The 12,838-nt window shown below is 41.4% G+C and overlaps 1 protein-coding gene across 1 annotated transcript in view; it reads left to right on the forward strand.

Annotated features, from left to right (window-relative positions):
- Window positions 1-12,838, forward strand: part of ATP8A2 (ATPase phospholipid transporting 8A2) — a 290,456-nt gene that overhangs the window by 94,131 nt on the left and 183,487 nt on the right. The window lies entirely within an intron of this gene.

A 12,838-nucleotide genomic window follows, 5' to 3' on the forward strand; every position in this document is an offset into this window, starting at 1 on the left:
TCTTTTGCTTGTATTACTGGCTATTTCTGCAGTACTGCGTGAAGTAATGGTGCTGGGCTGTCGTTTAAGCAGTGTATTACTCTTTTACAAATATATATCTGCAGGGAAATAAAGTTAAACTCAGCTTTTGTGTGTAGACCCTGCAGCCTTTTTCAGCTGAGGGAACAGTGAGTTGATGCCCTCATTAGCAGCGGGTTTGGGTGTGAATGGCAACAGAAACCAAAAAATCCCATCCTATGTCTTAGTTTTCAGAGCTACTGGTCAGAACTTGTGGATTTGTAAATGGAGAGCCATGGCTCAGTTAGTAAAATAAATCACAATGTTTGCTTTGAGCAATTGATTTCTCCTGATGTTTTATCTTGGGTTTAGGTTTTGGCTCTTGATAAAATAGCTAACCTCAACAGGAACAGAAAGAAAAATGTCTTGATCGCTGTCTATCAGTTTTCCTGCCCAGCTTGTAACAGCTGTCCTGTTCTGCAGAGACCATCGAGTGGCGCTGCAGCTTGAAGAGACGTTGAGGAAATCCAGCAACAGTGATTTCTGTGGACTACCTGCTGTTTCCACAGGGGCAGTAGCCCTTCTGTGGTTACTACACCCCCAGGACCTCGCTAGCTTTTAGGTGTGATAGGTGGTGCAGCTGTTGCCCGGTATCTGACCGTTGACTGCAGGGCTCTTGCCCAGCCTCACCAACTAACCTTGTCAGGTGGTGGTGGCACAAGGTGTTGGGTTTGGCACCTTGAGTAATAGTGGAACTGTAGTAATAGTGATTAGAAACCGAGGAGAGAAGTAAACAAGGTGAGAAAATGCACGTTCTTTAAACCCACAGCCCTCCCCAGCAACAAAACCCAAGCCTGTTTTCCCACTTCTATTGCTATTTCAAATAAAAGTATGCACAGGGGGTGTTTGGGGTGGGGAGAAGGCATGAGCCCAGTAACATTGCTCAGAGAACAGACAGTAAATGTTCTAAAATGAACGTAGCCTTTGGTTAGAGCATGTCTGCTAGGGTGTTGAAAGGGAGGGGGATTTAACGAACAGAAAGCAGATGGTGAGGGAAGGGAAAAAAAAGCAGAATGTGAAGAGTACCTGTTGCTAATTGTTAGTGTCACTCTGTCAGCTAGGTAATGAGAAGACAGATGAGGAGACGAGAGAAAAGTTGTCTCAGCATCGGAGTTGTAAGGCCATAGGTTGCATGCTTCTGGTCTTCCATCCTCTTTCTGAGGAGCCATCAATAATACAGCTCACAAAATGAACATCTGGAATACCTCTTAAATATTTATGCCTTTAAGTCTCATTGTTGCTGGTGTTAGTACTTGACAAAGTGATTATTCTGTGCTGTAATTTGGAATGTGTTTGTTTATTAAATCAAAAAAGCGTCTTGTTGACTTTCATTAGAAAAGAGCCCCATTCTTGTGACAGAAAATTACAACACGATTCTGATTAGAAATATGCAAACTAGTTCTAACATTAATTGGTCCCAAAGAAAATTATGTGTGTTACATTTTCCTGTATATACATCTGATGTTTTCCCTCATCTCTCACCTACTGAATTATCAATGCTCCCTCTCTTGTTCTATTTCTGACAACTCATGACAGCACAGTATTCATCGCATGACTTCGAAAGCCATGAGGGAAGAACCATTCTGGCAGCTTTAATGTTTGTAGATAATTGAAGCGGGAGGAAGGTTTGGGGTTGCAGCATGACGTGGTGCTCTGCACTCTTGAATAACCAACACTCACAGATAATTAGAAATGATTGCCTAAACTGTCCAGTATGTATGCAGGTATGTGTAAAGCAATCTTGGGACTTCTTATTACTTTTCTTTTTTAAAAACTTTTTTTACTTTTTTAAAAACTTAACTGGCTGCTTTGTGAGAGCTAAGTGAATTTGCAAAACGCCACCAAATCTGTGTTGAAAAGCCAATATGGCCAGGCTTCAGGAGAAGGCTGGTCTTGCTCCTGAGTTTTGGTAATTATCTTGTCCTTTGAGAGACAGAGTGAGTTTTGGCAAAATGGTTTGGCTTCGGTTATTTCTTGTTCATCAGCTTCCTGAGGATTCCTGAGCTATGAGTGTTCCAGAGTCTCAATGTCACACAGCTTAACTCCTTTAAACACTAGGTACGTGTTTGAATGGGGAAAAAAATTACTGTTAATTCCAGTCACCCATCTAGTCAACTGAGAACTCAGAGTAAAGATTCTAATCCTGAATATACTAATGTTGCTCCAAAATGTTGCTTTATCTTTCAGATATAGCAACCGCTGCAAACCAAGGTTACCATCTCAGATTCAGTATAGTTCTCTTTTAAGGAAATACATTTATCAGGTCAGAAACATCTGTGAATTACTTATATACTTTCTTAAGATTTATATTTATACTTACACCAAAAAAATACTGTCTTGACCTGTATCATTTGGTTTTTGAATGACTCAGGTGAAGCAGGTTTTGCTCCTTCCTTTAGGTAACTATTCAATTGCTTGACATCCTGAACTTAAATGGTCCCTGCCATATGGCCAAACATTTCCTTTGCTTGACTTCGTCCCGTTATTATGACCATGACTATGTTAAGAATGCTTTTTTCTATTTCTTGATTTTCGAGTTGAGAAAATAATTAAAAGTGATCTGTAAGTTGAGCCACCACTCCAGTTTCCAGTGGTATTCACAATTTAGTAAAATGTTTGTGGTTTTTTTTTTTTGATGCTATTTGTGAAAAATATTGTTAACTGAGTATATTTGTATTGTTTTTGGAACTTGTATGTTATAGTTCAGCTCGAGTACTCGTTTCAGAGTTTGTTTTTTATACTGGATGACCATTTGACTGACTTCTCTGGCCCATAGTTACGGTTATAAATGGAACATTTGTTCCTACAACCTTCTTCTGCGTTCACCTGAACTTCCTATTTCTGTAACCATTCTTGCTAGCCAATTCACTTACTAGCATAGTTTGGAAAAAGTTGGAGAAAAAGCATGAATTCAGCTAAAAGCAACTTTTTGTTTGTAAAGTGATAGGTTTTTTTGGTGGTTTTATTTTTATTTTTGAAAAAGTTACGTTCTGATAGCAACTAACAATTTCTTCTCCAAGTACTGTTTACCCTACCTGTTATCTTTAAAATTCATTTGTTGCCTTTTTGCATTGTGAGTTTGGTATGTAGGTGACCAAAATCTTAGTATTTCACTTGATGTATTTCATAAAGTGCAAGCAAAATGTCTGTCTTGAACAATGCTTTGATAACTCTCACAAGTGTTTCCAGATGATATCAGTTTCTTCACCATACTACAGTACTGTGACCAAATTGCTACTGGTCTTTTCAAGTTCTGAATAGGAGAAACCAGCAATGCTATGCTTAGTGCTACACTTCCCAAGTTGGAAAATAAACATTCCTTAGATACTGCACATGAGAAAACACTGTACTGCTGGAACATGTGCTATTTTAGAGGAAAGATAAATCTGTGGTTTGGAAAACCTTCTGTTTCATGAGCAATTCATAGTACTGGTATATTAAGTGTTAGTGTGTTAACCCCCGTTTTCTGGCTGAATTCCAACTCGAACAATTGCTTCTCACTGAAATTCCTGCTCTCTTTGCTTCCTACTCAAAGCTGTTGTGAGGGTGTCAATGTGAATGCTAAAGGTTGCTGAAGATTTATTTTTCTTTCTTTTTACAGTTGAGAGATGGTGCATAGTGATGCAAGTCTCTCCAGTTTGCCAGTGCAGTTGTAAATTAACCTTGATGTTAACTTCCATCAGCAAAATGCCAGAGTTCATTCAAGGTGGCTTATACTGTATATGTACTACTACATGGTCTATGACAGCATTCTTTGTCTACATACTTTCTATATCTGGTAAGAACAGTTTATTTGATGAAGTATGTAGGTTAATTGTAGGTAATGATCTTGTCTCAAATGAAGCTTTTCCCCTAGACCTAAGTTTGCATCAGACACTCCGCTCTATTAGACCTTAATAATGCAGAATTTTTCGTGTTCAAATATCATTAGACTCTTGAAATAGTCATCTTGTTTCTTCCCCCTTTCTTGTTTGCTGTACAAAGTACCCCATCCCTGAGTTCCTGGAGCAGTATGTTGCCTGCCAGGGAGTGACAGAATACTTCCTCTTGGGGAATTCCCTTCAGGCCCATCAGGCTGGATGGAGGCCAAGGGGCTGGTGACATTCTGCAACCTTGCAACTGACTTGTGAAGGCATCTGCCTGTATAGAAAAGGTCTTTAATTCCTCGCTCACCAAATGTCAACTACACTTAAAGAGATTTGCTTTTCTGTATTCTTCAAATGGTTTAGAGAATGTTATGAGCCAATAGGTAACTCTCTTCATCCTGGTCATTGCTTGACATTCTAAATTTCCTTTTCTGAATCATTAAGCAAGCTCTCAAAACCTTTAGTAGGAGGAGAGGATAGGAGGATAGTCATTGCTTTTAAGTACTTCTTTATGATTTCTAAATTTAAATTTCTATATTTAAATTTCTAAATTTAATATTAGCAAATGCAGAAGACAAGAACATCTAAAGAAACGGTGGTGCTGCATTTAGAAACCAGACACTCAAAACATCAGTGATATCACTCATTTAATAGGATCCCGCAAACTCTCGTGCTCTGTCCCTTGGGACCAGCTTAAATACTGTATTTTCCGTTACTGAAAGTATCAGGTAAGAAATTACAGAGGGAGGAACAGTCTATTTTGCAAGTTTCTTAGTACTGCAGGGAATTAACTTGATGCGAAATCTGGGCTTTAGTGCGCTACAGGAATATGTGGGACGCTTAAGTGGTGAAACAGCTCTGTCTGAAGTTTCCAGAAGCACTTGGTGTTGGTGGAAGCTGACTATTCAGTAGGTGCTTAGCTGAATGCATACTAGCTAACTTGGAAAAATCTGCCCTTGCACTTGGTAGAAGGACTGGGCTTAAACTTGTTTCCCTGCTGTTCTTATCTCCACAGTCATGGTAATAAGATTAAAACACCGCTTGAGGCAAATGTACTAAATCTGATTTGATTCAGTTGGCTACAACGGGAAGTAGGCTCTTTGCATTTGTTCATGTGAGCAGAAAGGTGGAGAAGCACTGGCCACAGAGGGTTGATTTTTCTTGGCACACTTTGTATGTGGCTGAAATGTGGCAAGATCTGTAGCCTTAACTTTTCTTTAGCTTTGTGAGTAAAACCCACCGTATTCTGAAGGGCAATTGAGGCTGCCCATCTGGGTATCTTGCTAAATCTCTACCACCCTTAGTGGGTGGTGTGACAAGCTTTTGGGGGATTCAGACAGTTTCCTTTTTCACAGTTGCCCAAGGACAGTAGAAATCACCTTTGGCAGACAAGGTTCTCCTGTCTGTGGGGGTCTGATATCTGCTGACAGTCCTTTGGAAGTCATGTTCCGCTGCTTATGCACAGCAATGCTCAAGTCATCCTTCAACAAAGAAAAATCCTTTTTTTTGCCAGTAATTCTCATGAATGCTTTCAAGAAAAGGCAGGCTAAGAAATGGGAATAATACTTCCTGGACTTAAAACGATGTTATCAAAAGCTTCAGAAGAACTTATTTTCTGCTATACTTCTGCTACCATTCAGCTTAAGAGAAGTCACTGTTGTGAGCAACGCCAGCAGGGTTAAAATGGTAAAAACTAGGTGGTGGCTTGCTGGAGTCCATGTTCACCTCTAGGCTTTCCTTGTGTTTTCTCTGAAATCTCAGGCTTAGGTAGCTCCACTCTATTCTGGGGAAACTGCTTTTATTCCTCCTGGTGTCTGTGTTGCCTTTAGTTTTCTTCTGCTCTTGTTAACTTGTTTCTTCTGTAATATCTAGAGTGGATGATGGTGATAGGCACTGAAAATGGTTGTCTTTAGTCTTGCTCCTTCACATCCCCCTTGTCTTACTGTTCTTCATGTCATGGCACACATTTAGACTTTAAATTGCTCTATCTCACAGGTCTTCTGTGAAGTCTGACTTTATAAAATATGCTGTCTTTGTGCATTTCTATTATTGTTTTATGTCCTACATATACCTTTTGTATACAACACACAGAATCTCAAGTTCCTACTAGCAGCTCTTTGATCAGAGCTTCTAAACCTGTGGAGGGGGTTACTTGCAGTTATTTGCCAACGTGTGATCTTGAAAAAGCTGCTGTGTCTGGGCCCTAGTAAGGAGGAACAACAACAAAAAACAAAACACACACACAAAAAAAAAAACAACAGAACAAGCCTGTGACAAGTAAGTGTTTGTCTTAACTCTGAGACCCTAATACTAATGACCAGATGCAGGTGGGGTGAAGGCATCTCTTTGAGGACTCAAACGACTATCAGGTTTCTGCAAAAGAGCATCTTGTTCTTCAGGAGCATGTGCTAAGCATTTGGAGGCTGCGAACTGATCGTCCCGAGCTGAGAAGCAGGATTTGACAGCCTCTGCGCAGGATGGAAGGTTAAAAACTTTCTTGCTGTTCAGTGTAAGGTTGTTCTGGTTTGTGTGTAAAACCTCTCACTGTAATTCACTTCTTCCCCATTGTCTCCCACTTAGCTGTAGTCTTTTATCTGGTGAAGAGTTAAGCTTGAACTGTCTCTACGCGAAAGGCAGAGGCTTATTTTTGCATGTAGTATATTCAGCATCAGAGTCAGGGCCAAGTTTTTCCAAACTTTCTACTCCAATACTTCTCGTCCTGCAAGTGAGGTACTTGTATGTTCCCCAGTGCTTTGTTATGTGAACAGATCATGCAAATCCAACTGGAGTTGTGTGATGGGTCTTGCAAGAACTGTGGGTCAGCGATTTCATCCAGGAGATGGAATAACTCTGCTGCTTTAATGATATGAGGGTGTCCAAGGCTGAACTGTGATGACAGAGGTCAGTGCCCAAAGATGAGATAATTGCATGTCTGGGCTCTGAGGGATACTTGTAGGGCTTTTGTGTATTGTTCTCTTCCATCCCATCCCCCAGCAGGTATCCTAAATAGTGACAAAAGTAGCAACCTGTTCTGTTCAGTTCACGAAGTCATCAGAGTTGATGTGGGCTTGTTTTGAGGCGAGATTTGGCTGTTCAATTTTCAGAAATAGAAAGCAGCTGCACTATTGGATTTCCTGCCATTCAGATCAGGTCTTCATAGACTGCTGAATATCGGTTGGTGTGGTGGGAGCCAGAACTTGGCTAACTTAAACCTATGGAGCAGGTGACTACCTCCATAGCAAAAAGCAAAAATACACATTTCTCCAGCTGCATAATTTCTTCTTGTTATTGTTACTGTTCAAGATGCTCTGTTATGTTTGTTGTTTGCAGTTGCGTTACCATTGGTTAAGAAGTTGCATCTCAGAAGAAAAAAAATCAGGCAGTGCTTGTAAGCAGTTCCACTTGAGATATCTGATCCCCCTGCTGTTAGCTCCTGGTGCTTGTGCCCATGTACGGGTGCTGGGTGGCTAATTTTGTTTTTTTCATACAACTGGTTTTAGCAGTCTGAGGAGAAATGCATGCAAGCTTTCCCCCTTTTTCTCACATGCTGTTTCTTTTGATAACCAATGTGTGTGGGCTGGAAATACAAGCTGTTCAGGGATATTTTGTTAGGGTAGTTTTTTAATGGCAAAATAGAGCTGAGTTTTATTCTGCCCAATTGTAAAAATCTAATGAATGTTTTTATTTTAATTGCTATGCTTAGGAGTTCATAGCATATTCTCCTATGAAGAAAGGCTGAGAGAGCTGGGGCTATTCAGCCTAAAGAAGAGAAGGCAATGGGGTGACCTTATTGCAGCGTTTCAATACTTAAAGTGGGCTTATAAAAAGATGGAGAGCAACTTCTTGCTTAGTCAGATAATGACAAAACAAGGAGGAATGATTTTAAACTAAAAGAGGGGAGATTTAGGTTAGACGTTAGGAGGAAATTCTCCACTCAGAGTGTGGTGAGGCCCTGGCACAGGTTGCCCAGAGAAGCTGTGGATGCCCCATCCCTGGAGGTGTTCAAGGCCAGGCTGGATGAGGCCCTGAGCAACCTGATCTAGTGGGTGGCATCCCTGCCCATGACAGGGGGTTGGAACTGGATGGTTTCAAAGGTCCCTTCCAACCTGAGCTATTCTATGATATTCAAGAGATTTGTTAGTTTGGTCTGGGCAGTTGAATGAGTGAAGTAAATAGTGATTTAAGATCAAAAAATGTCTCTGTAGCCCACTTTTTGCTTGTTCACAGCAACAGAAGTGTTCTGGGCGACTGCCCTACAGCATGCCATCAGCTACAATCCCATTTATCCATTTTGGCTGTGTCCGCTTCTAAAGACAGGCTTGGAGTGCTACGTGGTGACTTGCTTCGTCTCCTACTGCCACTAAGGAGTTCTCTCTTTTTTTTTCTTTTGCCTTATGATAGGTCACAGGTATGGTAAAGTAATTTCAGACTACTGAGTAGCTCTTCTGAAAACTATGTGCTGGTTTTGTGAAAAATTCAGTTCCTCATTGGCAGTTCACGAAAACTTGGGTTTTTTCTTCTCCTTGTGACAAAGTGACTGTTACTCAGATTTTGAACTTCAGTTGTTAGTTGAAAATCTCAAGTACCTTCATGTTTAGAGAGGAAATACTGCAAGGCTATTTTTGAAACAGCTAACTACACGTGATTCTCGGGTTCTTGTGAACATGACATGTATATATGAGTATGGGCAAGGTGTAGTCAAGAACCTGTGGAGCTCTTTTTCTTCCTGTGACTACTTCAGTTAAAAAAAAAAAAATTAAATGCTGTGTCTAAGCTGGAGATCAGCAGGGCACGAGTTTTTGGGCTGGGACACTGTGGGAGCAGGGCATGTCCCTCCCAGTGGGCTGGTGGATCCAGAAGCTGCTCCCCCGTGTGCCACCGTGGCACTGAGTGTCGTGAGCTTGTCAGGGGCTGGGAGAAACTGCATGTGTTGAAAACCCAAATCACCTCTCTGCCTTCATCTGCACTATTCTTAGTGTTAAACCAGTTGTTTTGAGGAAGCAAGTGACTATTTAGTGTTGTGGTTTCTGGTGAGCCATTCCCTGACAGGAAAGGACTGCTCAGTTCCTGTCCTATGCTGGGGGCGGCCTGGCCTTCACTGAGGGCTGCGTATGCTCTGTGGGCACCAGTGCCTACTGTCACTTACTACGTGTTTCTCTGGGTTGTTAAAGGACTTACCTAACAGGATTGTCTCATGGGATTGGCAATTGTAAGCTGCTTCTGTCAGAGCTGATAGCCTATGTGTAACCAGAGTGGGCAACAGGGGTGGAGGACACTTCTGTCAACCTCTGTCAGTGGTCAGGGGCCCCTTTAGCGTAACATGGCAGTTGTAGCCCTCCTCAAATCAGCACTGCGCCTGATTTCAATTTAAAATAGAAAAGCAAAGACCTGCTTAATTAATTACTCAGCTTTTATAAACACGCTGTGTGTAATCATTGGTATCTTTGATTTGTTTTGCTCATCCAAAAGACAAATCTTTTACATGGTGTAGACAAAACGTGCCCAGTACCTTACCTGTAGTGTGGTTAGGAGGGTCCCTGCTCATCTCAGCTGTGTGAAGACCTGGGGAGCAATTTTAAGGGAAATCTAGCACCCTACCATTCCCTTCTACCCCTCAACCACCATCTCCAAATCTTCAGTTGAAGACAGAAGCATGATGTATTCTTCTCATTATGTGTAATAAACAAACAAATGTGAAATTGGAAAGTAACCATGTTCAAAAGAGATTGAGTCTGCCTTAATGACAAAAGTAAGGGAAATCGAGAGCTAAAGTTAAAACTTTGCCCACAATGTAACTTGTACCCTACTACTTGTTTCAACGTTTTGGAGATCCTTAGAACACCCAGGAAAAGGGTTGACTAAAGGATGCAGCCTTAGCATTAATTTTGCTGGTTTCATTTCCTTATTTTGTCTCCAAATAGGATTTCATGGGGGGGGAGGGATGGGATCATATAAATGTTTGAGTCCAGAGAACAGATGGCAACAGATTCTTCAGAGCTTTTGTGGTTTATTATATGTATAAGCATTTAGGGACCTTTTAAAAACATGTATCCTGGACCCAACACCGTATCCTTTGTCCTGAGAGCTCAATATTAATGTTTTGGTACAGTTGGGATCTATTACAGTATATAAAAAGCTCCACTGACTTGGAGCTCTGTTTTAGCGTGTATTTTTGTGCACTGGCTGATGCGTGTTATCAAAGGCAGGCTCCTGGGTGTGCTGGAAGGAGAAGCAGCATTCCAGGAGCTCTGGCTTTCACAGGCATCTCTGGGGGCGAAGCCAGTGCTTTGTCTTGACATGACCAATCGTTTAAAGGAGAGGCTGTAAGGTTCCCCATGCACTACAAGGGGTGAGACTTCTTGCTCTTTCAGTGGTTGCCAGCTTGGAAGAGGCATATTTTCAAGGGTGCAAAGCATGGCAGCATTTTCTGTACCCTGATGCACAAAGTATGGATAAAGGTGATACGTGAAAGCACAAAAGTGGTTGGGCATTTCCACTTGGCCCTGGGGATCTCAGGGTGTGATGGAGGCAGATCTGCTAATTCAGCATGTGCTCTGCAGCAGTGTGGGTTTTCCTGGGCTCTCTTAATGTGGAGAGAGTTGCAGAGAGCCTGGAGAGCTTTGCTGAAAAATATAATTTATGTGAGTCACAGCAGGGAGCTTTGAGAGTACAGAATGCAAGGGGGAAAAGGATGGTCCTTCAGCTTACCTGGGAGATTTGTTTTGCTAAGTTTTTATGCTGTTTCAAATTGGTTAGATTAATATATGATACTGTTTTCCTCTCCTCCTCTCATCAAGATTTGTGTGTGGTTTTGTGCTTAAGGAACAAGGGCACTTCTATTGTGGGATTCTGGGATGGGTCCTCTAACATTGTGCTGATGTTTATGTTGTGCAGCCTCTTTACACAATCACTTGACTACTTACTCATCCCATTTGTGGCTGATTGCTTTGGTTGCATTTGTAACCACTGAAGTGTTCCAGTGTGTGTGCCAAATTTGTCTGGGCAGATGTGTGATGGAGTCCTATATACCATCACTGGCTAACCTGTAGAAATGCTGATATAGAATGTAGCTCTGTTTGTCGGGTGACAAGTGATAGGATGTGAGGAAATGGTCTCAAGTTGTACTGGGGGCAGGTTAGGTTGGACACGAGGGAGAATTTCTTCATGGAGAGGGTGGTCAAGCGTTGGGAAGGACTTGCCAGGGAAGTGGTGGAGTCCCCACCCCTGGAGGTATTTAAGAGACGTGTGGATGTGGCGCTAAGGGACATGGTTTAGTGGTTGGACTTGGTAGATCAGATGATGGTTTGACTTGGTGATCTTGAAGGTCTTTTCCAACCTAGATGATTGTATGATTCTAATATACCACTGTAATAAGGACTTTTAAAGGTGTAACAAACCGCTTCTTTCTGGTTCCCCTCTGATATACCACAGTTTGCATTCCCTTTTTCCTCATATACCCTTCCACTTTATTCACTTTGTCTTTTCAGCTCATTTTTGGATGCTAGTCTTGCACATCAGGCTGACAGGCTGATCAGTTATGTTATTGCCAAGCTGCTGTGTCTAAGGGAAGATTATTTTTTTTCTCCAGGTACATACTGCAGAAATCAATATTTTATGAGATGGTGGAGAGCAGGAACAGTGGTGGCAGCAACAACATAGCTGAAGCTGCAGCCAACAAGGCCAGCGTACATGCTCAGTATTCACAGTCTGAGCCCAGAATGGGAGAATTGGAAAGAATTTTGTTTTTGGCCTGAGAACAAGAAAAAGATGAAAACAGCAGTAAACTTGCTTTAAGTTTTCTTTTGGAGAGAAAGAAGGAACGGAGTGCAGAATGCAGTACAGTATGGTGTTTTATGTAGTGATGACAGAAGATCATAAAAAGACTTTCTTCTATTGTCAGTCCTAATTGGCAGCTGGCACTGATTAGCAAGAGGGAAGAAGTCTAGGAAAAGAAAGACAAATGGGGAATTTTTGTTGAATGGAAAGCTGTTGAACAAAAGAGGACTTCTGTTCCTGTACATTTTAGTGGTTTTAAAGAAATGAGCCTTCTGACCTTCAGTCTCTTTGAATTATAGTTTGGATAGCATCATACAAGGATCAATTTCTTAGTCGTATTTAACTTGTTTAGTTAAGTTTTTACATGCCTTGATCCATGTTGTTATCCAAGTGTGAATCCTGGGTTTGCCTACAAACTGCTGATAATTCTTTTTGTCCTCTGCTTAAAGAAGAAGGGAGACAGTGGAAGAGGTAAGAGGGCAAGTAGCTCTTGGACACATCTCTTGCAGTATGGTATGCTCAGAATTCCTATACTGTGAGCTTTTCTTTTACCATTCATGCAGTGGTGCCAGTGACATGAATGAATTTTGTGCCACAGATTCAATAGCAATGAAATCAGAAATGTGGACCGTATCTGCTACTGTTTTTAAGATCCTGTTGGAATGGTGAATGTGCAGTGCTAGTGGCACGAAGGCTGTATTTCTGTAAGCGTAGCACTGCATTTAGGCCTCCAAATCGTATATATTAGACTCAAGTAAATACAAGTTGGCACGTCTTCCAATTTTAACACAAACTTAGAAAGGTGAAGTCTGTCTGGGGCTTATAGTCACTTCCACCTTTATTGAAAAAGTTGAGTCTCAACTACGATGTGAAAGTAGAATTGTAACGCTGAAGTTGGTAGTCTGATGCAGGCGCACAGGCAGAAATGTCTTCTCTGGAAGGACACTGGCTTTGAATTTTTCAGGTTCATGCCTCTCATATTTTCAAGACTTTTTAAGGAGCAGCGGAGGTAAGTGGATGATGGTTTTGCGTCTGTCATGCTTATTTTCGAAGCTGGAGTATCTGATTTATGCTCCGAATTTACTGTGGGGCCTTAAGCCACTTGACCTTGCTTATAGTTCAGCCCTCTGCCTTTAAAA

The sequence above is a fragment of the Cygnus atratus genome, chromosome 1 (assembly GCF_013377495.2).
Source record: "Cygnus atratus isolate AKBS03 ecotype Queensland, Australia chromosome 1, CAtr_DNAZoo_HiC_assembly, whole genome shotgun sequence".
Taxonomy (NCBI): domain Eukaryota; kingdom Metazoa; phylum Chordata; class Aves; order Anseriformes; family Anatidae; genus Cygnus; species Cygnus atratus.